The sequence below is a fragment of the Delphinapterus leucas genome, chromosome 17 (genome assembly GCF_059928025.1).
Source record: "Delphinapterus leucas isolate spDelLeu-1000000601 "Yukka" chromosome 17, BTC_Dleu_Yukka2, whole genome shotgun sequence".
In the NCBI taxonomy this organism is placed as follows: domain Eukaryota; kingdom Metazoa; phylum Chordata; class Mammalia; order Artiodactyla; family Monodontidae; genus Delphinapterus; species Delphinapterus leucas.
The window spans coordinates 76,634,737-76,660,097 of NC_143145.1; positions in this window are offsets into that span (position 1 = coordinate 76,634,737).

The window sequence follows — 25,361 nt, forward strand, 5'->3', positions numbered from 1 at the left end:
TGATGTGAAACAGCACTGGCCAACTAGAACACGGACACTTGCATTGGAGCCAGCCTGGGCCCCCGAGGAGCACAGGAAGGAGAGTGATGGCAGAGACGTCCAGACACACGTGAGAACTGCAGTTTGGTGAGGATGAAGAAGCAACTGTGAAATTGATGATTTGAGTCTTGTTTACCTGCATTTCCAGTGTCCAGAATATGGTAGAAATATTCAATAGATGCATGGAGAATGTATGTGCGAATGTATGCATGCATGAACACTACTGTCATAAATGTCTCCAGCCAGTGTGCTAGTGGCCAAGACGGGGAATGTCCACGCTGTGGTAAAGAAAGCCTGTGGGAATGGTGAGAGTGTATCTGGCATCTTGAATCTATTTTATAAATTCTCCAGAGCATTAAAAAGTGTCTACTCTTTGAAGAAAATGTATTGCTTGATAAACACCCAGTGATTTTTTAAATGAATAAATGAAGATAATCAAACCCGATTTCATTAGTACCTATGTATCTAGCCTTCTCTCCCCAGCCAACTCTGTCCACCAAGCTAGCTGAGGACGCTTTTCTCATTATGTCCTGGAGCTGAGGGATCTGCTGAGTGGAGCTAAAAACAGGCTGCCTTTGCTGTAGCCCCTCCTCTCCCAGCCACCGGCCAACAGAGATTCTCTGCAAAAACAGGACAGCTGCAATGCAGTATTTCCTCTGGAACTCTGAGGCTGAATTAAAGATTTCAGACATACAGTGAAAGCATATTTGTTTTCAGTGTTCAGACGCAGTTCCAATGGTAGCTGCTGAAGGAGGCGGATGAATTATTGCCAGCTCAGCGGCACTTTATTGGGCTGGCCGATCAGAATGGTGTTTTGCTGAACTAAATTATTTGAGGTCCCCTTGAAAATGATGTAGCTCTTCCCCAGAAAGAGTCTGCTGCTCATAACTCTAACCCTTTAGTACCACTGCAGGGAGCAGAACTGGAGAGGAGAGCTGTCCAGCCCTGAGCCTTCCAGACCCAGGAAAAGAGTACTGATAAAGCAACAGCAGGAGACTCACAGCAAAACAATGGGAAATTGCAGGCCACCTTTCCTGTTTAAAGGTCATTTTTCTTACTCCTACTGATGCTAATCACAGAGATTCTGATTCCTCACTGGAGGCTTGCGTTATTCTGTACAATATTTCTCCTGGGTCCTATCTCGCTTCTGCACATTGTGTATTCCGGGGGATGTATTACTGTCTTCTGGTCTTCAGTACATTCTTTTTTCTTTCTTGCCTGCCCTCTCACAGACTTGCCACTAAATTCTCTGGTCTCAGTGTAACAGAAATCTGTCAACATCAACTAACAGACTACACCTCGGTCGCAATTCCAAAGTCCAAATTAATTCTTAGAAATCAGAAGAGAGTTAAGGCTAAAGACAGGAACTGCAGTGTTAGAGCTAAACGTCCCGGGTGAGGTGTGAGGGCTGGAGAAGGAAAACACAGCATCCCCTTGCCCACTCTTCCGTAGAATTTTATGGTCCAGGATGGAAAATGGAGTCTGGTTCTGCACTTTGTAAGGTTGATATTCAGGACCGATGTAAGATCTCATTAACCCTCCTAGCCCCTCAGTGAGGTAAAGAGCCAGCAGTATGAACTTGGCTTTATAAATAGGGAAATGGAACACCATCAGGTAAAGAAACACAGCCAAAACTACCTGCCAAATTAATGCAGGAGACAATACCGTGTGTGTGTGTGTTGTGTGTGTGTTGTGTGTGTGTGTGTGATGTTTGGATTTAGATCTACTGTTAGGTTATGTTACTTTTTGTTCTCAATGATTTTTTTTCTTCCTTTTCCTGCCCTTTTAAAATTATTTGAACATTATGTTTGGCTACATCTCTGTATTATACATATTTACATATATATGTAAGCTTTCGATAAGACTCTTACCAGCGTCTGACCATTTCTAGAAATTCATGCAAGCTAATTAGAGAGTAGATGAGTGAAAATGTCTTCCAGAGTTAGTCTCTGTCTTCTTCCTTCCCAGCCGACTTTATTTCCCCTCTTCTGTCATCTCATAACTGGTAAACCCCATCGAATCTTTAAGCCCTGTCTATGACATTGCCACTTGGTTAGCTAATATTATCCTGCACTCAGGGGTGAAAATGTTGCATCTTTAATTTTCCTGAGCCCTTTCTGCAAGCAACTAGACTCTTTCATTCCAGAACATTCAATTCTAACTCCTCTTTTCGTAATGAATATATAAAAAGAGGATTTTCACAAAAACCAAACAGCTTCCTAAATAAGCTCTTTGCTCTCTTCTAGGGAAACTGCTTCAGCTGTGGGATACTTCGAATGTCCTTCTTATTTACCTCTCCTGAACTAATTCATCAGTGTTCTGTGAAAGCAGCCGTACAAGGGTCAGAGAGGGAGGGAATATTGTCCTTCACCCCAGGCACCGCGGAGGGGCGGCGATGGCTTAAACTAACTAGCCTGTAATAATACTGGCAAATGTATAGGGTTCTTTTATGAACAAGGTAATGACCATCTGAAACGGTCACCTTGACTTCTCCCCTATCCCTCAATCGTTTAAACCTATTATTATGAGACAAAAGACATGAAATATCTGATTCTAAGAGGCATGTAAATCATTTGTACAGAGATCGTAACAGAACTCTGCCCACACACAGTGTGGGGAGGCATGTCGCCCGATGCGGGCCACTGATCGGCTGACCATTTGCCAAGTTTGGGGTAGAGCTTGGCTCAGAGCCCATGACCTTTTTCACGAAACCTGGAGAACTGACTTCACCCCCACGGCATGCCCTTGGGAAAATCAGTCCACACTTACAGCAAGTAGGACCCCCTGAGTGCCAGTGGAAAGGAGGGAAAGGAGAGGACGGAAGGCAAGCCTTCATGACCTCAGCAACACTCCCCAGAGGCCTGGGGGCATGGGGAGGGAGGTGGGATGTTTGGGGGGTTGAAGACTAGCGCAGGAAGGGCAGCCTAAAAGATAGGCAGGTTTGGGAAATGTCTGAGAGGATGGGCACCAATTATCCAGGGAATAAACAAACTTCCTGACCTTTTGTGGATAAGGAAAATGTAAATTTGTGATTTTCCAGCCTTGGAAGCTGTGCCAGGGATTTTTCCATCCTATTTTTATGGATGAATCTCAATCCTGCTCCTTCACTGTGATCCGAAAGGTTTTTTCTTTTTTTTTTAAATGTTCTGAGAAATGAGGGTAGCCACCCCTCCCATGGCAAAATATTTCCACTAAGATATGTATTGCTCTCCCTAGCTGTCTCCTTCACCCAGGGAGATAAGACAAAGCTTATCTTTACTTCAAGGTTCAGGCAATGTTTTGTTATAAGCTGAAAAACAGAAACAAAATGAATTTGCCAAAAGGAAAGAAACATACCATTGTACTGGCATTATAAATTTTTCAACTACTATAATTTGTACTTTTCAATAAGTGGTTTTGGGGTCCCATCTGAACACATACAACTTTTTTTCTCCCTGGAAAATGGGCATAACTCCCACTTGAATCAAGAGAGATGTCAGATAGATAACGTTCCCATTCCTTTCACTGATTTAGATTTGCTGTGCCCATAACTGCTTTCTTTGGAGAAAAAACAGAAAGGGAAGACAGAAGAAAGAAAATGAGTTGAGAAGAAAATGAGAAAGGATACAGGAAGGGAAAAGCATTACAGAACAGTAACATCAATAAAAAATAAGCAAGAGAAAGAGGATAGGTAGATTACATCTTCCCCATATGGGCACTGACAAGAAAACCTGGGTTTTGTGTCCTGGAAGTGTTGGTTTCCCAGGTAATTAAGAATTGTTCTCAAGAATTCCCTGGCGGTCCAGCAGTTAAGACTCAGGCTTTCACCGCCATGGACCCGAGTTCGATCCCTGGCCGAGAAACTAAGATCCCACAAGCCGCGTGGTGCAGCCAAAAAAAGAAAAGAATTGTTCTCAAAACTAATTTCATAACAGCATTACACAAGGTTTAATACAAGCTCTACTCTGAGTAGAGCTGCAGAAATGAAGGAAGTAGAGAAGATCTGTACTCCCCAAACAGTGGAGGACAGGGTCTCCCAAGGAGGACTCTGACCTGTGTACACAGCCCTTCTGGGGCTTGTAATAAATCTAAGAAGGATCCCTGTGTGTGTACCTAAGGAGTCTAGACAATAAGTACTAGAGTTTGGCAGCCTTGGCAAAGATGCTCATGACTGAGCAAAAACAGAAGAGGAAGCACAAGCTTTCAGACAATGGCAGGCAGGCAGGAAGAGACGAAAGCCTAGGAGACTAAAGCCTTTTTCTTTACAAATAAGAAATGGGGGGCACAAAGGGGCTTTTGTACCTGGGAGGGCCCTACAGGGTCTTGCTGGGTTTCAGCCCCCCCTTTTCTTTGATACCACTCAATCCTGAGGGGAACAGGGGCATGACAAGAATGGGAATAAAGTTTTGGATAGAGAGGTTAATCATAAACTCAGCAGGGGAACTCAGTGTTGGGGGGACTCAATTTCAACGTGAAATTTAAAGTATAGTTTGGGGGTCTTGAAAAAACAAGTGAGGCTCTCCTGATCCAACCAAAAAAGGTTTCCTGACCTTCATCTCCACTGTTACCACCAGTAGGCTAGGATTCCTGGATGGAGGGAATGAAAAAAAGCCTAAACGCCCATTCAATAATGTTCAGCAGGTCAAGGTGGGATTGGCTCCACCCTACTTCCTGACAATCCACTGCAGGTAGCAGGGAAAGGATTAAAGTGGGACTCCCAGATTGAAGCTGAGATCTACTTCCTCCTAATGTGTGGAAATCAGAGGCTGAGAAGAAGAATATGATCCTGCGCCCGGAAAACATTATGGTTAGTTAACTGGATCCTGAGCTAAGTTTTATTTGAAAATCAAAAAAAAAAAAAAAAAGATGTGGCTTTTTTTAATGTCTTTAATGTCACAGAGCAAATTTATTCCATACTTATGGCAATACAGGCATGCAGAATACATACAGAAAACAACATAACACAAATCCTCTGATCTGGAGGAATGAAGGAGTACTCAGATATGAAGAATAAAATGAATACTCAATTGAATTAAAGACTATCTGGTCTTAAACTTTCATTTCTCTGTGATTTAATTTCTCACTTCTTGGGAAAAGTAATAGTTGTTATTAAAAGAAAGAAGTATTATGAGAAAAGTTTATATTTAAATGTTGCTTCTGCACAGGAAGTATTACATAAAAAATTTTCTTTCATATAAGTTCTCTAAAATGCCTACAACACCATTTCTCCAGGAAACTTACTGGGCAGAGAAAGTAAACTGTAACTGAAACACCAAATAATGTCTGCTAAAAGAGCCATCCACCACATAAAAACAAACAACCATTTCTACAATTTATTTTATTGGAATAATTTAAACTCTAAATTATTTTGGACCATTAGTCAAGTTTTAATTCCAAATTTAATTCTTCTCTAGTCTAATGTGTCAAGTACCTGGCATAAAAAAGAACAATAGCTCAGGTAAGAAATAGGAAAAGTGTATCTAATTATTAAAGATAATAGTATAATCATTTTTTAAAAGGATGCAAGTTAATTGATTCTTACATTTTATTCTCTACTCAGATTTTAGTTCTTTATTTTTTTAATGTTTTTATAACCATAGATTGTGGATTAATCTATTTAAATGGGATAGTATTTCACAGAAAATGGACATCCTCATGAACCCCAGAACTCCTTACCAAGATGAAAGGCCGTGTTAATAAAACAGTATTAAATTACTCCGCAGTAGTAATTGCTCTGCTTCTTTCTACCACAGTGAATGGTAATAAAGGAAGATTTCCCCATACAAACGTCCACGCTATTTCAAAAAATGAGACCACTGGCTTGATTTAAAATTTGGCTGTAGGGCCTACCAGTTCTAATTAACATAACTAAATCTTGATTTAGAAAAGAGATAGAAAGAGGTTAAAAAAATACAGCATGTCCTAATCAAATAAGAAGATAATTCAAAGGTCTTCATTTTGCCCATGGAAATGACTGCCAGTTGAGATACATGAAAGGAAATTTAATCAAGTTGATATAATCTAATACATAGGAACTGACTTGAGCTTCATAACGTAAAAAAGTTTTCTCTGATTCAGGCATTCAGCACATTATGAATACCAGGTCAACAGAATCAGTATCAGTAACTCCAGTCCTATATGGGAATTTTATTTTTATTGAAGTATAGTTGATTTACAATACTGTGTAAGTTTCAGATGTATAGCAAAGTGATTCAGCTTTATATACATATAATATTTCTCAGATTCCTTTCCATTACAGGCTATTACAAGATATTGAATACAGTTCCCTGGGCTATGCATTAAGTCCTTGTTGTCTACCTGTTTTATATATAGTAGTGTATATCTGTTAATCACCTATATGGGTATTTTTAACTGTCCTAAAAGTTTTCACTGGGGCTTCCCTGATGGCACAGTAGTTGAGAGTCTGCCTGCCGATGCAGGGGACACGGGTTTGTGCCCCGGTCCGGGAAGATCCCACATGCCGTGGAGCGGCTGGGCCCGTGAGCCATGGCCGCTGAGCCTGCGCGTCCGGAGCCTGTGCTCCGCAACGGGAGAGGCCACAACAGTGAGAGGCCCGTGTACCGAAAAAAAAAAAAAAAAAATGTTTTTCACTGTAGCTTTTTACATTAATCAAATAAACAAATGAATGGTAAGTTATCAGCAAAACAATGGCTATCTTCTTAGAAGCCAGAGACTCATGAAGCATAGCTACAGAGGAGATAGATATATAGAAAGCGGAGGATACTTGGCAGTATGTATACACCTTAGATGACTCACTGGGATAATTTATTTCAATTTAGATGTCTTTTAATTTTGCAGATTCACTCTGAGCTAGGAAGAATTTATGGATAATTTCATTTTGATGATGACATGAATTAAGAGTTGGAGGGTAGAAATATTCTAATATGAATATTTAGAGTATTAGAATATTTAGAATATTAGAATATAGAATATCCTAATATGAATATTTAGAATCACTAAGTGATTCTAGGTGGTATAGTGATTTCCAAGTTGGCTAATCAAGTAATCTGAAGAAATGATCTGGAAGAAAGGAGACTGAAGACCACCTGAACCCAACAATCCATCTAATAGCAGAATAACCAGGCACTATATAAATCCTAACAGTATGAATCATGAAAGATACATCATCACCTGGGATATATTTTACCAAGAATGTTTAATTTAACTCTAACCAAGACATTAGTTCTAACTTTAAGTTTATAGGAAATACAAGAGATAGAACAAGTTAACATCAGACAAATCCAGAATATGGGACACTCCACAAAATAACCTGTTTTATTTTTTCAATGACTCAATGTCATTTAAGAATTAGGGAGAAGGGGGACTTCCCTGGAGGTCCAGTGGTTAAGACTCCACACACCCACTGCAGGGGGTGCAGGTTCGATCCCGGGTCAGGGAACTAAGATAATACATGGCATAACACATAACACATGGCATGGCCAAAAACAAAAATTAAAAAAAAAAAAAAGAATTATGGAGAAGAAAATTCCAAATAAGACACTCAAAAGATACAACGATTAGAGTCTGTGGGTCTTTTTGAATTCTGGTTTACCAAGCCATTTTGGGGACAAATGGAGAAATGTAAACCAGTATTAAAAGATAATAAGGACTCATGTTAATTTTGTTAAATACAATAATGTTACGGTGAATACTTTAAGAAATGTCTTTATTTTTGCGGCTGCACATGAAATATTTAGATGTAAAATGACATGTCTATAATTTATTTTAAAATATCTTTATAAAGACGGGGCTCAACTTCCAGTAATGGTGGAGAGGTGAGATGATAATGTGACCCCCACAGATAGCGACTACAAAATACTGGCTAAACTTTAAATTCGGATGATTAAAAAATCTTAGAAAGCATCTAAACACAAGCAAAAGCAACAGGAAAGTCTGACTGTGAAAAAACCGCAGCTGGAAAAGTTAAGAATTTTGAGTCTGTGGCTCTTCGATCCATGGCTCTAGCCAACCTCCACAGCTATGGCTGTTGAACTGCCGTGGGAAACACAATAGCCTATTTTAGCTAAAGGTGCCACAGACTGAGTTCAGGCTTGGAAAGCAACTGGAATTTTAAAGGGGAAATTTTAGCAGCAACAGAGCCTCAGAAGGAGCGAGACCAAAATTCAGAGCAAACTGTACAAATCCCTGGCTGGCAACTAAACTATGCATAAGACCCTGGTGGGAAAAGTATTCAGAGACTAGAGAAAAAAATATTTTTGAAATTTAAACAGAACCAGAACTCTAAATTTGGTGCTTATCTTACTGAGGGCATTCCCCAACTACGAGTGGTTCAGCTGAAGAAAGCTGAATCCGCATCAGTCAGAAGAATGAGACAATAGAGCCTGAATCAGGTAGAAACTGGGGAGACAGGGGTCATAGACAGGAAAAAATCACAGAAGCAAGGCAGCACAGAGAGGGTGAGCTGCACCTCAAAAAGGATTTTCTTGGCTGGCTGCCACATTTTATAGCTATGAGGATAACTACAAGGGACAGGTAAAAAGGCTGCGTTTGGACGCCTTAAAAACAAACAACAGGGCTTCCCTGGTGGCGCAGTGGTTGAGAGTCCGCCTGCAATGCAGGGGACACGGGTTCATGCCCTGGTCAGGGAGGATCCCACATGCCACGGAGCAGCTGGGCCCGTGAGCCATGGCCGCTGAGCCTGCGCGTCCGGAGCCTGTGCTCCGCAACGGGAGAGGCCACGGCGGTGAGAGGCCCGCGTACCGCAAAAAAAAAAAAAAAAACAAACAAATAACAGCTGTTTACAGAAGAGACAAAGTCTACAGTTTGAATCCAGACAAGGTGATCACCTACTAGAACAAAAACCCAATAATACACAGGAGAACATGACAGAAGCCAGAGTTCATTACATTTTCTATAATATCTAGTTTCAGTGAGAAATTAGTACTCATGCAAAGAATGAAAACTGTGACCTATATTCAGGAAAAAAGGTAGTCAGAATCTGACTCTAATTTGGGCCAGATGTTGAATTTAGCAGGTAAAGACATCAAAAAAGTTACTACAAATATATTCAAAGAATTAACAGAAAATATGTTGGAAGAATTATAAGAAAGTTTGCTAGCAATAATTGATAAGATATCTCAAGAGAAGAGTGGAAATTATTTTTTCAAAAGGATATCATAGAGCTGAAATGTAAATAACTAAAATTACAAAGGGCTAAATGGGCTGAAAAGCAGACAGGAAATGAGAGGATATAATCAGTGGACTTGAAGATAGATCCATAGAAACTGTCCTAGCTGAAAAATATGCAAAAAAAATTAAATTAAAAAGTAGCAATACCTCAGAAAACTCTGGTAACATTATGAAGTGATCTAAGCAGGTATAATGGGAGTGCCAGAAGGAGAGAGAGAGAGGGAAAGAAAATTTTTTTTAGGAAATGTCTGAGAACTTTCCAAATTTGTTGGGAAACATTAATTTATAGAACTAAAAATCTCAATGAATCTCAGTCAGAATAAATGAAGAGAAAATCATCCCTAGGTACATCATAGTCAAACTGCCATCAGTCAAAGAAAAACTGCAATTCTTCAAAGCAGCCAGAAAAAATACATTACACACAGGAAAGCCACAATATAACTAATGACTAACTTCTTACCAGAAACTATAGGAGTCAGAAAAAATTGAAATAAAATGTTCAAAGTGCAGAAGAAAAAAAATGTTAATCAAGAATTCTATATCCAGCAAAGCTATTCTTCAAACTGAAAGAAAATAAAAACATTTTCAAATAAACAAAAATGAAATGGATTTATCCCTAAGAGAAAAGAGTCACTAGAAGTCTGAAGGAGAATGCTATTAAATTGCAGCTACTCATAACAACAGGATGAAGACCCCCAGAAGTAAATATGTGGTAAATACAAATATATATATACTTCGTACATATAGTTACATTTTATATTTATGTATAAATATATGACATACATACATGAGTCATATATGATAAAAATAGCACTGGGAGTTGGCAAACAAAAATACACTGTTTCAAAGTTGCTATATTTTACCTGAAGTAATTCAAATATTAATTCTGAATTGATCGGGGCTAATTTTAAGATGTATGTTGTAAACCTTAGAGCAGCCACTAAAAAAAAGTAATACAGAAAGACAAAGCAAAAAGTCAATCAAAAAATTAAAATGGAAAACTAGAAAATACCTGATTACCACAGAAGAAAACAGAAAAGAAAGAATAGAGAACAAAATGTTGATACAAGTAAGACCAATAAAAAACAAATAGCAAAAACGTTAGACCTAAAGCTACCACGTCAATAATTACTTTCAATGGGAACAGACCAGATACTCCAATCAAAAGGGAGAAATTGGGACTTCCCTGGTGGTCCAGTGGTTAAGATTCCATGCTTCCACTGCAGGGGGCACAGGTTCAATCCCTGGTTGGGAATTCTGCATACCACTATGCAGCATGGCAAATAAATAAATAAATATATATTTTTTAAAAGGCAGAGATTGCCCAACCAGATATAAAAGTAAAACCCAACTATATGCTCTCTATAAAATATGCACTTGAAATATAAACACATTAAAAGTGAAAAACTGAAAAACTCTTTTTTAAAAACGGATTATTATGGATTATATGAAATCGTGTGTGAAACTTTTGAAAATTATAAAGCATTACAGAATTTAAAGAATCTTTCATTCAATAAAAGAAAGTGAAAAACTAGAAAAAGATATATAATGCAAAAAGAAAGCTGGAGTGGCTATATAAAATCAGACAAAATAGACACCAAAACAAAGAGTACCACTGTGGACAATGATAAAAGGTTCAATATATCAGGAAAAGATAACAATTATAAATATGTATGTGCCTTACAAAAGAACTTCAAAATATATGAAGTAATGGACCTAAGGGGAAAAAACAGACAAATCCACAACCATCATTAAGACTTTAACACACATCTTTTCTGTAATTTATTTTTAAAAACTAGACAAGAGGGCTTCCCTAGTGGCACAGTGGTTGAGAGTCCGCCTGCCGATGCAGGGGACACGGGTTCGTGCCCCGGTCCGGGAAGATCCCACATGCCGCGGAACGGCTGGGCCCGTGAGCCATGGCCGCTGAGCCTGCGCGTCCGGAGCCTGTGCTCCACAACGGGAGAGGTCACAACAGTGAGAGGCCCGCGTACCGCAAAAAAAAAAAAAAAAAAACTAGACAAGAATATCAGTATTTCTGATAGAAGGCCTGAATGATACTAACCACTATCTTCGCCTAATTGACATTTTTAGAAAACTAAACCCAGAAACTGCAGAACACACACCTTTTTGAAGTGCACATAAAGCATTCACCAAGATGGAGCATATGATGGGCCTTAAAACAGGTCTTGACAGATTTCAAAAGATTGAAAACTTACAGAGTATGTCTTCAGAACACAAAAGAATTAAATTAAAATTAGCAAAAATAAAATTTTTAGAAAAACTTCAAATATCTGAAAATTAAGCAACTCTATTCCAAAAATCCAATGGGTCAGAAACAAACACACACAAAAAAAAATTAGAAAAAATTTAACTGAATGAGAATTTGCTGTGATGTGTAGAAAAATGATTATTTAGAGGGAAAACATTACATGCTAATATTAGAAAGGCACAAAGTTCTCAAATCAATAATCTAAACTTTAATATTCAAAAAACTAGCAAAAGAAGAGCAAATCATATCTAGACTAAGCAGAAGAAAAAAAAGATAAGAACATAAATCAGTGAAATAGAATATAGAAAAAACAACAGAGAAACATCAATGAAGCCAAAAGTGGTTCTTTTCAAATATCAATAAAGTTGATAATCTAGCTGAACTGATCAAGAAGAGAAGAAACAAATTACCAACAGAGAGGGGAAATATCACTTCAGATCTTACAGACATTAAAAGGATAATAAGGAAATAGTATGTATAACTTTATGCCAACAAATTTATCCAAACAGATTAAATGAATACATTCCTTAAAAATAATAAATTATCAAAGCTCTCTCAAGAAAAAGTAGACAACTTTAAAAGTCTGTACCTATTAAATAAATTAATTTCTCTGTGCACAGATTCTGTGAAAAGTCTTAAGTAATCTACTACTAAAACCAATAAGTGCATTTAGCAATGTCAGAAGATACAATATACAAACATTACTTGTATTTCAATACACTAGCAATAAAAAATTGGAAATTAAAGTAAAAATAGTACTATTTACATTGAATAAAAAATTATGATATAGTAAAGTATAAATTTAGCAAAATATGTGCTATACTTCTCCACTGAATACTACAAAACATTGCTGGCAAGATTAAGGAAGCCCATGTAAATGCAGAGAAATACCTTTTCAAGAATCACAAGACTCAGTATGTTAAAATGTCAAACCTATCCAAATTGATCACCACAATACCAATCAAAATCCCAGCAGACTTTTTTTTAGAAATTGACAAGCTGATTGTAAAAATTTATATGCAAATGCAAAGGACCTAGAGTAGCCAAGCGATTTTGAAGAAGAACAACATTGAGGACTTACACTACATTATTTCAAGACATATTATAGAACTATAGTAATCACAACAGTTGTAGTATTGCCATAAAGGATAGTCATAAACAATGGAACAGACTAGAAAGTCCATAAATAGTCCTACAAGTAAATTGATTTTGAAAAAGATAGCAAAATAATTTATGGGGGGCTTCCCTGGTGGCGCAGTGGTTAGGAATCCACCTGTCAATGCTGGGGACGCGGATTCAAGCCCTGGTCCGGGAAGATCCCACATGCTGTGGAGCAACTAAGCCCGAACGCCACAACTACTGAGCCTGCGCTCTCAAGCCCACGAGTCACAACTACTGAAGCCCGCAAGCAGCAACAAAGACCCAATGCAGCCAAAAATAAATAAATATTAAAAAAAAAAATTATGGGGAAATGATAGTTTTTTCCAACAAACAGTGCTACAACAACTTGATTATCAGATGCAAATTTTAAAAGATATTGGACATTCATCTAATATCATTTACATAACTTGAAATGGAAAATTATGAAACTTCATAAAGAAAACACAGGAGAAAAATCTTGCTGATCTTGGCTTAGCCAAAATTTCTTTACTATCAGCCCACGTGCTGCAATGAAAGGTGCCACGTGCCACAGTTAAGATCTGACGCAACCAAAAATAAATAAATATTTTTTAAAAAACTTTCTTTCCTATCAGAAAGCATCAACTACAAAAAATTTGATAATTTGGAATTTATCATAATTAAAAACTTCTGCTCTTCAAAACTGACAGTTAAGAAAATGAAAATACAAGCCACAGACTGGGAGAAAATATTTTCAAAATCCATATCCAATAAAGGACACACTGCCAGAATTATATAAACAACACTTAAAACTCAATAATAGGATTACAAACAACTAAATTTCTTAAATGGGCAAAGACTCAGAAAGACACTGCATAAAATACGGTATACAAGGGGCAAATTATATAAACAACACTTAAAACTCAATAATAGGATTACAAACAACTAAATTTCTTAAATGGGCAAAGACTCAGAAAGACACTGCATAAAATACGGTATACAAGGGGCAAATAATCATGTAAAATGATGTTCAATATAATTAGTCATTAGAGTAATGCAAATTAAGATACCACTACACACTCACCAAAATGGCTAAAATTTAAAAGATTAACATAATCAAGTACTGGTGAGGATGTGGAGCGCCTGGAACTCTCATTCATGACTGATGGGAATGCAAAATGGTACAGCCACTTGGAAATAGTTTCACAATTTTCTATAAAATTAAATACACACAGTATGACCAAAATTCTACTTCTAGGTGATTAGCCAAGAGACATGAAAAAAAAATCTACACAAAGATGTGTACCCAAATGCTTATAGCAACTTTATGCAGAATAGGGGGAAAAAAAAAACCTGGAAATAACCAAAATGTCCATCAGCTACAGAATGGGAAACTTCAGTATATCCATACAATGCAACACTAATCAGGAATAAAAAGAAAAAAATATTGATAAGTTCAACAACATGGATGAATCTCTAAAGCATTACACAAAGTAAAAGAAGCCAGACATAAAATACTATCTACCTTATGATTCAATTTTTGTGAAATTCTAGAAAAGATAAAACTATAGAGGAAGAAAAGAATTCAGTGGTTTACTGGGGTTTTGGTGGAGGAAAGGAATTGGCTGGAAATGGCCATAAGAAAATTTTAGGGTGTAGAATGTTCCATATCATGAGTCTGCTGGCTGTCACGTGACTGTATATATTTGTCAAATCTCATAAAATTATTCACCTAACATTGAAATTTTTATTGTATGTAAATTACACCTTAATGAAAAACCTTAGGATTAATAAAGTTGTATAAATCTAAAACATGGAATAAGTATAGTAAATGTTAATAAATTGTTAAATCTGTACGATGGATATATGAGGCATTACATTCTTCTTTCTCTTTCTCTGTATTTTACAAATTTTCTTTGCAGAAATATTTTTAAGGAAGATGTTGACATGATGGGAACATCATGATGGTGAACATCAGGAAATTTTTTTTTTAACCTTAAAAAAGATTTCTTTCCCATCAAATGTAGCCACTACCACATATAGTGGCTCTCTGGCATAAGTTTACAACCCTGGCTAAGACTAAACTGCAATCTCTCTTGAGGCTACTTTCACTGCCTTGAAAAATAAAGTCTCAGGAACAAAGAGAAAACCAGTAGTAAGATCAGTGGTGCTATTTTCACAGAATGAACAATTTCTTACTGGCTCAGACGCCCTTATTCTTTTTTCCTTTCTTTCTTTTTTTTTTTTTTGGTGCAATATTTGTTAAAAGATTTTTTTGGTGTTTTATTTATTTTGGATAGGCTTATTTTTAGCATGGTAGTTCACAGACCATTTTCCATTTTTATTTCCTTTTTAATTGATCACTTGGTCATCCTACTTTTAGAAAATGAAGGAGCAAAAAAGAACATGTTTCACTTCTCTCACTCTCTAAAACAGTTCTAAGAAATTGAGAGAAAATACTAAGGCTGACATTTAGCAATTATTGAGTCTTTGTTTTAAAAACAAGTTCCCTGAAACTCTATGATACATTAAATACTCACTAAAATTAATGAGAATGCTTTTATTCTTACCTGTGAAAAAAAATTTTTTTAATGCATGGTTTAGATAGGAAAATTTTTAGTCTTGCAAGTGATCTGTAAGTGTTAAGAAGTCTGGAGGGGCCATATGAGAGAAAGTGAGAATGTGGAGAGCTGTGTGGAAAAAAAAATAAAATTGTTAAGAATGTGATGGGTAAGAAGAAAAAAAGATATCACAGCTTTTCTGCTTCTCCCTTTTTACCACAGCCTTTCACTAATGTTCTCAAGTGAAACACTCTTCTGAAAGTTTAAACAAAATCAATATTTTCCTTCATGTCAAATACATAAAAGCATATTTTCAAAGGCAGAATTTTCTAGTTATCCATTTGTCATGGTGGAAATGATCAATATTTGATGTTAGGGAGAAAATCATTTATTTCTGTACATGTTTTCAAGTAAACAATTTTCGTTTTTAAAAAAAGTCATGTTGTATATATGTACAATTATTCTTTCTGTCATCTTTCTCTGACCTAATAAAAGGAAGAAAGGGAGGAAGGAAGGAAGGAAGGGAGGGAGGGAGGGAGGGAGGGAGGGAAGGAGGAAGGAAGGATGGAAGGAAGGGAGGAAGGAAGGGAGGAAGGAAGGGAGGAAGGAAGGGAGGGAGGGAAGGAGGGAGGGAGGGAATTTCTTCTAACTTATTTACTATGGAGAGAGTTAACTATAGCACTTCCAACAGAAGAGAGAAAATAAATACTACTACCTGAGAAATGAGGAAGACTAAGAGAATAGCTAAGACTGAAAGTCTCTCAATTTAGTCTGTGAATTCCCACTCAATGGCACTGAATCCTGTTAGCAAATGATTTTACTATAATGTCTCAAGCACAGGGTAAGCATTCTTGAATTCTCTTCAGAAATCCTTCACTTGTACCCTGAGGCTGTCAATATCTAACAAACTAGAAATTCAAAGGCCACTCAGATAACTTTTTCCCTTGACAGTAACCAACCACTGCTATCTTTTACTTACCTCCTTTTACCAAACAATGTATCACCAAGAGAGATATGGGAATTCCAACATCACGGATTTCATATTTGTGTATATATACTGTCTTTTTATTAGATGAGTATTTACCACATGCTAATATTATCCAAGAAATTGCAGAAAAATCACATGCAAGGCACATATTTTAAGTGTGTTTTCCACATGTAATTTACAAGATAACATCAGAGATAGTTTCATCTCACACTATGATAGAAAAAAAATAACCAAATATTTAGTAAGAACACCATGCAGACGGCACTAGGCCAGGCACTGTCTGACTTACAGAAATGTATAGGACATGGTTCCCACCCTCAAGAAAAGCACTATTTCATTAAAGAGAAAGACTTAAAGACATAATTCTCCAGGCAGCAGTGTAAGAGGAGCCATGGGGCAAACCCATGACTAGATGCCAAAAGGATGCACCAATAAAATGCAGTGCTCCCTCGGAGGCAGTGAGTACCGTAATTTGCGGAAAATTCTGTGCAGTGACTTAGCGTTAACTCAGCACTGACTGAAAATCCACGCTTTTTGAGTAGTTTGTCATGCTGAGAAGGACACAGAATTCAAATTTGTCCTGCTCTGGTGCTGTGAACTCAGGCTCTGCCATCTAGAATCTCAGGTTCAGCATTCATAAACTGGAAATAATACTTTTTCATTCCCTTGTTGTGAGGATTAAATCAGACAACACAGAATTAATCTCAAATACACAGAATATGATTTTTTAAGTTGTAAGCTATTTTATTTGCCGTTGTTATTGGATTTTAAGTATTGGCTGTGGGATTCCTATCCGTTGGGAATCTGCTTATCCTAGACCCAAACCCCAGCTCCCTAGCTGTGCAAATTAGAGAAGTCCTCCCATGATTGCTCTAGGATTCTTTCTCATGCTTCTCACCCCCATCAATCTGGGCAAGAAGCACAACCAATACTTCGCCCTTCTTCTAGATTTCCACGTTAAAATCCACTGGCAGGCTGTGCCCAGGGATGGTGTGGGGAGAGAAGAGGCACAACATCCCAAACTTCCGAAGTTCCAGCGTCCAGTTAGAAGTCCCTCCAATAATCACGCAAGCTTAGTAGTAACAGTCGACTGGTCTACCAAAGGTAGCCTCAAGCCAAATCCCTTCCTCTTGGCATTTTTTTGCCCCTCAATCTATCCTGTATATGCTGCAACCCGCCCCCCCCCCCAGCTACCAGGGGTGGGTTTGCAAGTGGTTCCAGCTCTTATTTTTGTGACCATTCTCCCCTCAGCGGAAGCTAATTCAAGGTTCCGATCTCCAACCAGGTCCCTGCTCAGAGGAACACTGCTCAGACCTCACCCTGAGATGCACCTTCAGTTCCCCGGGTCTAGTTCAGGTAATCAAGTTTGCTCTGTCTTATTCCCCAAGAGCCTGGTTGCCTCTTTTTTGCCCTCTTATTATTAGTTTCACTAACAGCAAAAATTTAAGGTTTCCCATAAATGTATTGGAGCTTCTTCACTGGTAAATGTTTCTGTAAACTTTTCATACCCATAGCCCCAAGTTCTAGCAGAGCCTGATTTTTTCCAAATGACATTCTACAGTAATTTCTGGTACAGTTTGCTGCAAAAACATCTTAAATGTGCACATGTATGAAGAAATCTTTTCTCCTAGTCTGTGGTCAGGAATTGACTGAAAGAATATCCCAGAAACTTCTAGTTTACCAAATACTGAATACACTGAATAGCAGACGTTCTGCCATAGAAACAGACCCTGGCAGACATGAAACCATGTAATATCAGGCCCAACACACTTTAACTGCAGCTGCTTCTCCACCTCCAACGCCTCTCATGCTATATCATTTCAGTGGCATGTTTTAACAACAACTCAAATTACCCTCTACTACCTGAGGCACCTAAGTCTCCAAAATGTCTCCAATTTCTGGAACGGGATCCCAATTATCTGCCATTTCCCAAAAGCTTATAGGAATATATTTTATTTTTAAGCTTATGAGACATGCATGGTATTTATGTGAATTTATATGAAGTTTGGGCTTATAAATTTGTGTACAGAGCTATAATATCTTCACTACTTTTCCACTCTTTCCAAAGCAACAATGATATAGCATCTGATTTCCATGGCTCTCAGTAATTTGTTCATATATGCTGGAAATGTTTCCATTTTTAATTAAAACTAATATTGTACCAGAGATGGTATTTTCTGTATTACACATATAACATTTGAACAATGTATTCTATACATACAGACACCCCCTGCCACTCTAACATCAACCTGAATTCTGTCATTGGACTCATTTGGTATGGCAGGCTGATGTGCTGAGGGCCCTGAAGATCGGCCTTATGCTCCATGATTTGCTGGAGGGACTCACAGGACTCAGAAAATCTGTACACACTGTTACAGTTTACTGCAGTGAAGAGGTACAGATTAACATCAGCAGGAAGAAAAGGCTCACAGAGCAGAGCCCAGGAGAAACCAAGCACAAGCTTCCAGCTGTCCTCTCCCTATGAAGTCATGCACAGACAGTATATGATTCTCCCCTTAACAATGTGTGACAACCCATGCTAAGTATTGCCAACTCGATCATCTCACCTGAGTCTTGGTGTCCAGGGATTTTATTGGGAGTCTACCACATAGCATGCGGCACCTGTATGACTGGCCTTAGCTACTCAGTCTGCAGCCCCCCTCCTCCAAGAGGTCAAACGCATGGTACGGTCCACAGCCTCAGGCATGCCAAAACAGGTGCTCACCATAAATCATATGGTTAGCACAAACTATCTCCTGTGGCCCAAGATCTCAGGTATACAAAGAAACTTATCAGGTAGGATACGCCAAGGACTCAGAGGTCATCTTCCAGAGGCCAAGCCTAGGGTCAGTTCTGAAGACGCTGGGAATGTATAGGGTTTGAGCAACCCAGACCTGCTGAGTTCATCCTCTCCTGTACAGCTGAATAATAATTCCCAAAGATATCTTGGCCCTCATTCCTAGAACCTGTAAATGTTATCTGATATGGCACAAAGGACTTTGCAGATAAGATTAAGTTGAGAATCTTGAGATGGAAAGAATATCCTAGATTACCTGAGTGGATCTTAAATGTAACCACAAGCATCTCTATAAGATAGAGGCAGAGGCAAATTTTACTACAGTGAGACAGAGGGCAATATGCCTGAAGCAAGATGCTGAGGTGCTGGCTTTGGAGATGGAGAAAGGGGCCACAAGCCAAGAAATGCAAAGAGTGCAACGAGAAGAGGCAAGGAAAGGAAGTCTCCCCTGGAGCCGGCAGAGGGAGCATGGCCCTGCCATGCTTTCAGTCCAGCGAAACCGATTTCAGACTTCTGTCCAGAATTGTAAGCCGCTGGGTTTGCAGCAATTTGTTACAGCATCCGTAAGAAACTGATACAGTTGGGGACAAAACTTTGTAATGAGATGGCTTTGGCATTTCATTTACTAAATCTTCTTAGAAGTCATTCTTTCATTTCCTTTAGCTCTAAAAGAGTGAAATATTATAGCAGGATGTCAGTATATACATGAACATGCATGCACACATTTAAAATGCAAATGATCGTAAGTACAAAACATTTCAAGAATTTGAAAGCCTAGAGAAATAGCAGGCTAGCTACCCTAAACCAGATGGCTAACTAATGGCTTCAGCAGTTGTCCTGTAAGGATATTAAATTCAAATATCAAAAGCTGTAATATCCTGAGTACTGTGACTTAAATATAAAAAAATAATTGCTAACATGGAAATTAAAAAAAAGCAAACTGGCATCACACGAAGGGTAAGATAATCAAATGACGTGGAAAATACCAGTGAACTTTACTGGGTTCCGGGTCTGAATTTCCATATTCTATAATAAACCTTAAAGATGCTCACACTACCTTATTTCCTGTCTTTATAGATGATAATATGATCATCTTCTGCCTTTGGTGATTTCCCCAGCTTCAATTAACATTCACATTTACTCCTCTGTGAATGTATACTTTTCAGTTCTGATTCACATATACATATTTTAACCATTAGGTCAGAACAGGGTTTTTTTCCCTCCAAGTATATTGGTAAATCTTTAGTCTTTTTCTCACCAATCAGATTTACCTATATATAATTATATTTATTTTTATAGTTCATTAATTTCTCTTTTAGTCATGATGTAAGCCAGTGGAACAGTCAAATAACCAGCACGATTTTCCTGAGCTCTATTTTTGTGGTAGATAAAAATAATTTTTTTAATTAAATTAAAATAATAAGAGTTAGGAAAGGTCTATCCAATCTCTACCATTTTGTGTGTTCATTGTGCTATACTCTGTAAATTGATTATCATAATATACTATGTACATTACACAAACAGTGACTTCTAAACCATCAAAATGTGTAGAATAACTTTAGAATCTACCACACTGCATCAACTTGTTTGAAAATTGATAAGCCATATATGGGCTATATGTCTACAATGAATAAAGCAGAATATTCATTTGTGAAGAACAGTCCAATTTATGACCATTCACAGTAGTTGTTCAATAAACGTTAGTTACATTTACATGTTAATATACTTTAGTAAACATCCACTCTGTCATGAACTTTATAACCATTTGTGTCAGAATAGAGCTCAGTCTTCATTATGTCCACTTCATTGAAACTTTATGTAATAAATTAGGAAACAACGGTGTCAAGAGATTAGGTAGTTTGGCCAATTCTCTCAGCAAGTTATTAGCAGAGTCTAAACATGGTTACAGAGTTTAATAAAAATTCTTACACATACTCCCAATTTATCATGAAATATGTGAGAATATAGTTCCCATTGATAACTCTTGAGATACAAAATACTCAGGTTTTCTTTCTCCCTAAATAAAAGATTGGAGAATTTTTAACAATCTAGACAAATTCATGTTTATAAAAGTCATGCACCAATTGCTACATCAGATATATGAGTCTAAATTAAATCAAAGTATTAATGTCTGATCCAATTAATTGGAGGTCTAAGAAGATATTCAATCTAAGTAATTTTGTTTCTGTAAAGTTTTTCAATTAATTACCATAACTGTTAGCCAAAATATCAGATTTCCTCCGAATAACTGTAGCTTTGGGGACCTGGCCAGAGGTTGTGGCATCCTGCAATGCTTTCCACACTGATGACTGGCTCTGGGTATCAAGGGAAAATGCAGCTCTTCTCAGAGCTCAGCTGGCAGCTCCTACTCAGACGCATAGAGCCATTTCTACTGTTATTTCCATGGAAACCACTAAAAACGTAGCTTAGTGAACCAAGAACCAGGTATGAAGCCTCTCAGCTAACTGTACTGCGAGTTCAATCTCTGATGGACAAAATGAGGGTCATGTGGTTACTTAAAACCTAATATCCTCCATAGTGACCAAGACCCAGGTGAAGATTTTATAAAATTAAACTGGTGTGAAGGTGGCCCAAAGCCTCCCTTTCCCTACTGAAGGACAGCTGCTTATAACTGCCAGAGCAAGGGCTTTACAACAGCTAAAGACGTAATAGCTATAGTCTTCTGTGTGACTATATCCAGCCTTTATATGCTACTTTGTTCGAAAAAGACAAGTAATCACATGGATTCTTACTTCAGTTCTATGAGTACTATTATCTGCACAATTATTTAACAATTTTAAAACGAATTTACATTAAAATTTCTCACTTTAAATCAACAAAAATAGAGTTCCCAGTTTGTCATAATCAAGTCTTTAAATCAGTTCTTAGTCCCTAAGTACATATGACCTGACACAGATACGAAGGGGACCAGGAAAATTCACACCTACATCATGGTCACTTGAGGTGACTGCTTCATCCTCAGAGTATTTACTGAGCACCTACAATGTGCCGTGCACTATGTCGAGTGCTAAGGATAGAGTGGAAGTAAGAAAGGCCTAATTCCTGTCTTCAGGGAGTTTCCAGCCTAGGGTATTCCGTACTATGGGTGACCCAAATCTGCTGATTGCGGGACAAAGTTCAGTCAAGTAACCATGTGCGTAGAAAAAGTTGCCTCTGCTAGCTGAGGCTGAAAATTATCTAAGGTAGTTATCCTTCTAGTTAACCCATAAAACATGCATTGCTTAGGGTAAGTAATGCTGCTGTTAAAGAAAGAAAGAAACCCTGAAATTTCAGCTCCTCATTTACCTCGTCATGGGGAGGGGTGAGGGTGCTCTGTTCCATGCTGTTCCTCGGCAGCTAGGCTACTACCACCTTGTGGTTCCACCCTCCTCTAGGTCCTTGGAGTTTTTATTCTGTAAGTAAAGAGAGTGGGACGATTTGATAGACCAGGCCTGGAACTTGGGCACATGACTTCTGTCCACATTCCAGTGGCCGGAACTCAATCTCAAAGTCACACTTAACCCCACCAAACTCTAGGAAATACAGTCCAGCTGGTGCCCAAGAAGAGGAGAGCACCTCTCCCTCTCCCCACCCACGCCAACCCACGAAGTTCTCTCCATTCCACCAGTGCACTGGAAAGAGAGCAAAAAAAGTGTACAAGAATTTTTCTCAGCTTGGCTGGCAGTGAAACACATGACCCACTCAAATTCCATTGTCAGAACTCAGTCTTGTGGCCACATTTAACCAAACGAGATCCTGAAAGTTTGAATATCGTTCAAACTTTCAGGATCTAGTGTCCACGGGTAGAACACAGGCACTGGGATTACTCGTCCAATCTTACACAAGCTCCCTTTCAGTTATTACTAAGACAAAGAAGAAAAGTGCACCCGTACTTGTTCACATGCATTTCTTTGGCTGCCCCTATGGGATTCTTCTTTTCAGAGAGTCCCTGAAGTCTTTTATTTTTCCGTTTTAAGTAAGAAATTAGAGGACTCAAAAGGTAAAATCTTGAATAAACTGTAGTCTGATAGCTAACCCAAAGCACACTTGTAACTAAATTTTAGATCTTCTCATTCATAGTCCATTTAGTTGACTTTTATTAAATACATACTGTGTATGTAGCACTGTGCTAAATATTTAGGGAATAAGAAAGAAAGAAAGGCCTAATACTTCCCTTCAATGAGCTTTTATTTATTTTTAAGAAATAATATATTTACATAAAGGAAACACATATATACATAAGTATTATTTGGAGAAATGCATGCAATTGCACATAATGTGATGCTGGAATCAGAATAGGGACTCCAGGACAGTTTGTAGACAAGAAGGAATTGTGCAGAGAATAACTCCCAGGAAGAATTTCACTGAATTTCAACTTGAAAACTGTAGGATGTGGATGAATAGAGAAAGAGAGAGGACTTGGAGAGATGATACTGAGGTGGCAAGAAAGCATGAGCAAAACTCCGTTCTGAACAGCAAGGAGACAGGTGTGACTGAGGAGAGCCGGTACTGGGAACAGGAGAAGTGGGGAGATAGAGCATGAGGCCTCATTGCTGGTGATTCTGAAGACATCATCTCTAAATGATGTTAGAGAACCACCGTAGGGACTTGACCTGGCCATCACATGCCTGTCCAAGTGCTGAAGAAATACTGCCCTGGTGACAATATGTAAAGCACCCTGCAGAAGGTAGAGATGACTGACAGTGGTCAATTCAGTGGACCCTGACAGAGACTGAGGAACAAGAAGATGAGAGACTGAATGGCCGTGCTGGAGAAACCTTACAAAGAGAGAGTGAAACAGCCCTTGACAAAAGAATCTTACATTCATGAAACAACATACAAAAAAAACTTTAAGATGTTACAGAATAAATGCCCAAACCAATAATGTAGCCTAACATCCCCTACATGGTGGCACACTTCTAGTAAATCCATGTATTCGTGTCCTGTTTACATTTTTGTTGTGAGAAGAAATTATATTACTACCTACATAAGACCCTGTGCTCTTCCCTCAAGACAGTAATTTTCTGGCAAAGAGATTAAGTAAAGCCACAACCCTACAAAGAAATGCAAGACTACACACATTATCTCTTACAGGCAGGCAGTGATGTCTGTAATACACTAAGGAGATATCTTCTCAAAAGAAACAGATGTTCTTAGTTTACAATGGAAATGTAAACAGAACCTTATGGAATTTTCTCATTTGACTTATTTATTTATTTATACACCACCTTTGCTAAAAAACAAATTAGACAAGCTTAGAGAGGTAAAACAAGATAAAGTAAAAATAGGTGATGAAATCAGGTCAGAAGAATAATACAAGTAGAAAAAATAAAATAGAGCCAAGAGTAATGCTGACACTTTTTTTTAATGTGATAAAGCTCTATCCACTGGTTGGAAGTGAATCCAAAATTTAGTTCTGAACTTTATGCCCAAAACAGAATTGTTTTCATGATAACACAGTGTTCATAAAACAAAGCATTTACTCAGAAGAGACAAAGCCATGTTTAGATGTAAGAACCCCAAAAAATTTCTCTTGTGGATTCCTAAAAAAGAAGTAACAATTATTAATATTTTGTATTGGTCGGAACTCTTTCCACTGCAAATGATAGAAAGTCTGACTCAAACTGGCTGAAGCAGAAAAGATAATTGACTGACTGGTGTACTGAAAATCCGAAGGGTTAATCTATGGTTTCAGGCATCGCCAGATTCAGGTGCTCAAGTACTGCTGTGAGGGCTCTCTTCCTATACCTCAGTTCTGCCTTCCTGTGTGTGGCTTTATTTTCAAGAGGACTCTCCCCACTTAAAGGCAACAATGGGCACCAGCAATTCCAGATACACATTCTACCAGATTAGTACCTCTAAAAGGAATAGAGAGCCCTTTCCCAGTTGATACAACAGAAGTCCTGGGACCGGTTTTGGTGGTCCCAGCTTTGGTCACATGCCTCCGTCTGAACCAATCACAGTGGCCAAGGTAAGGTCCTCGTGTCTCGTGGGGTTGGGGTGGATCACTGCCATCCAATCCACATGGACTCAGATCGGAGATGAGTGGATCCTTTAAGGGATACTGGCCAGGCTAAGTCGTGTCTCCTATACATCCCAACAACATACTTCTAGAAAAATAGTTAAGTATTTATTTAATAAGGTTGTTTCTTATACATTTTCCTTAATGGGGTTAACGTTCTCACACCAAAACTCTACAATTCTATTAAGGTCACTAGAGTGTCAGCTAAGCACATACCTCTCTTTTGTTATGGCTTAGTTGGGTTTTCTGTGTTAGGTTTCTGGAATAAACTAGAATTCACTCAGATGGTTTAAATAAGACTTTAGGAAAACAGTTACTTATGAAAATGTGGGCAGGAGTAAGGAGCATGTAAGAGGTATTGAGGCACCCAGAACACAGCAGCTTTAGGAAGTTGTTAAAGGGGACATGATTTT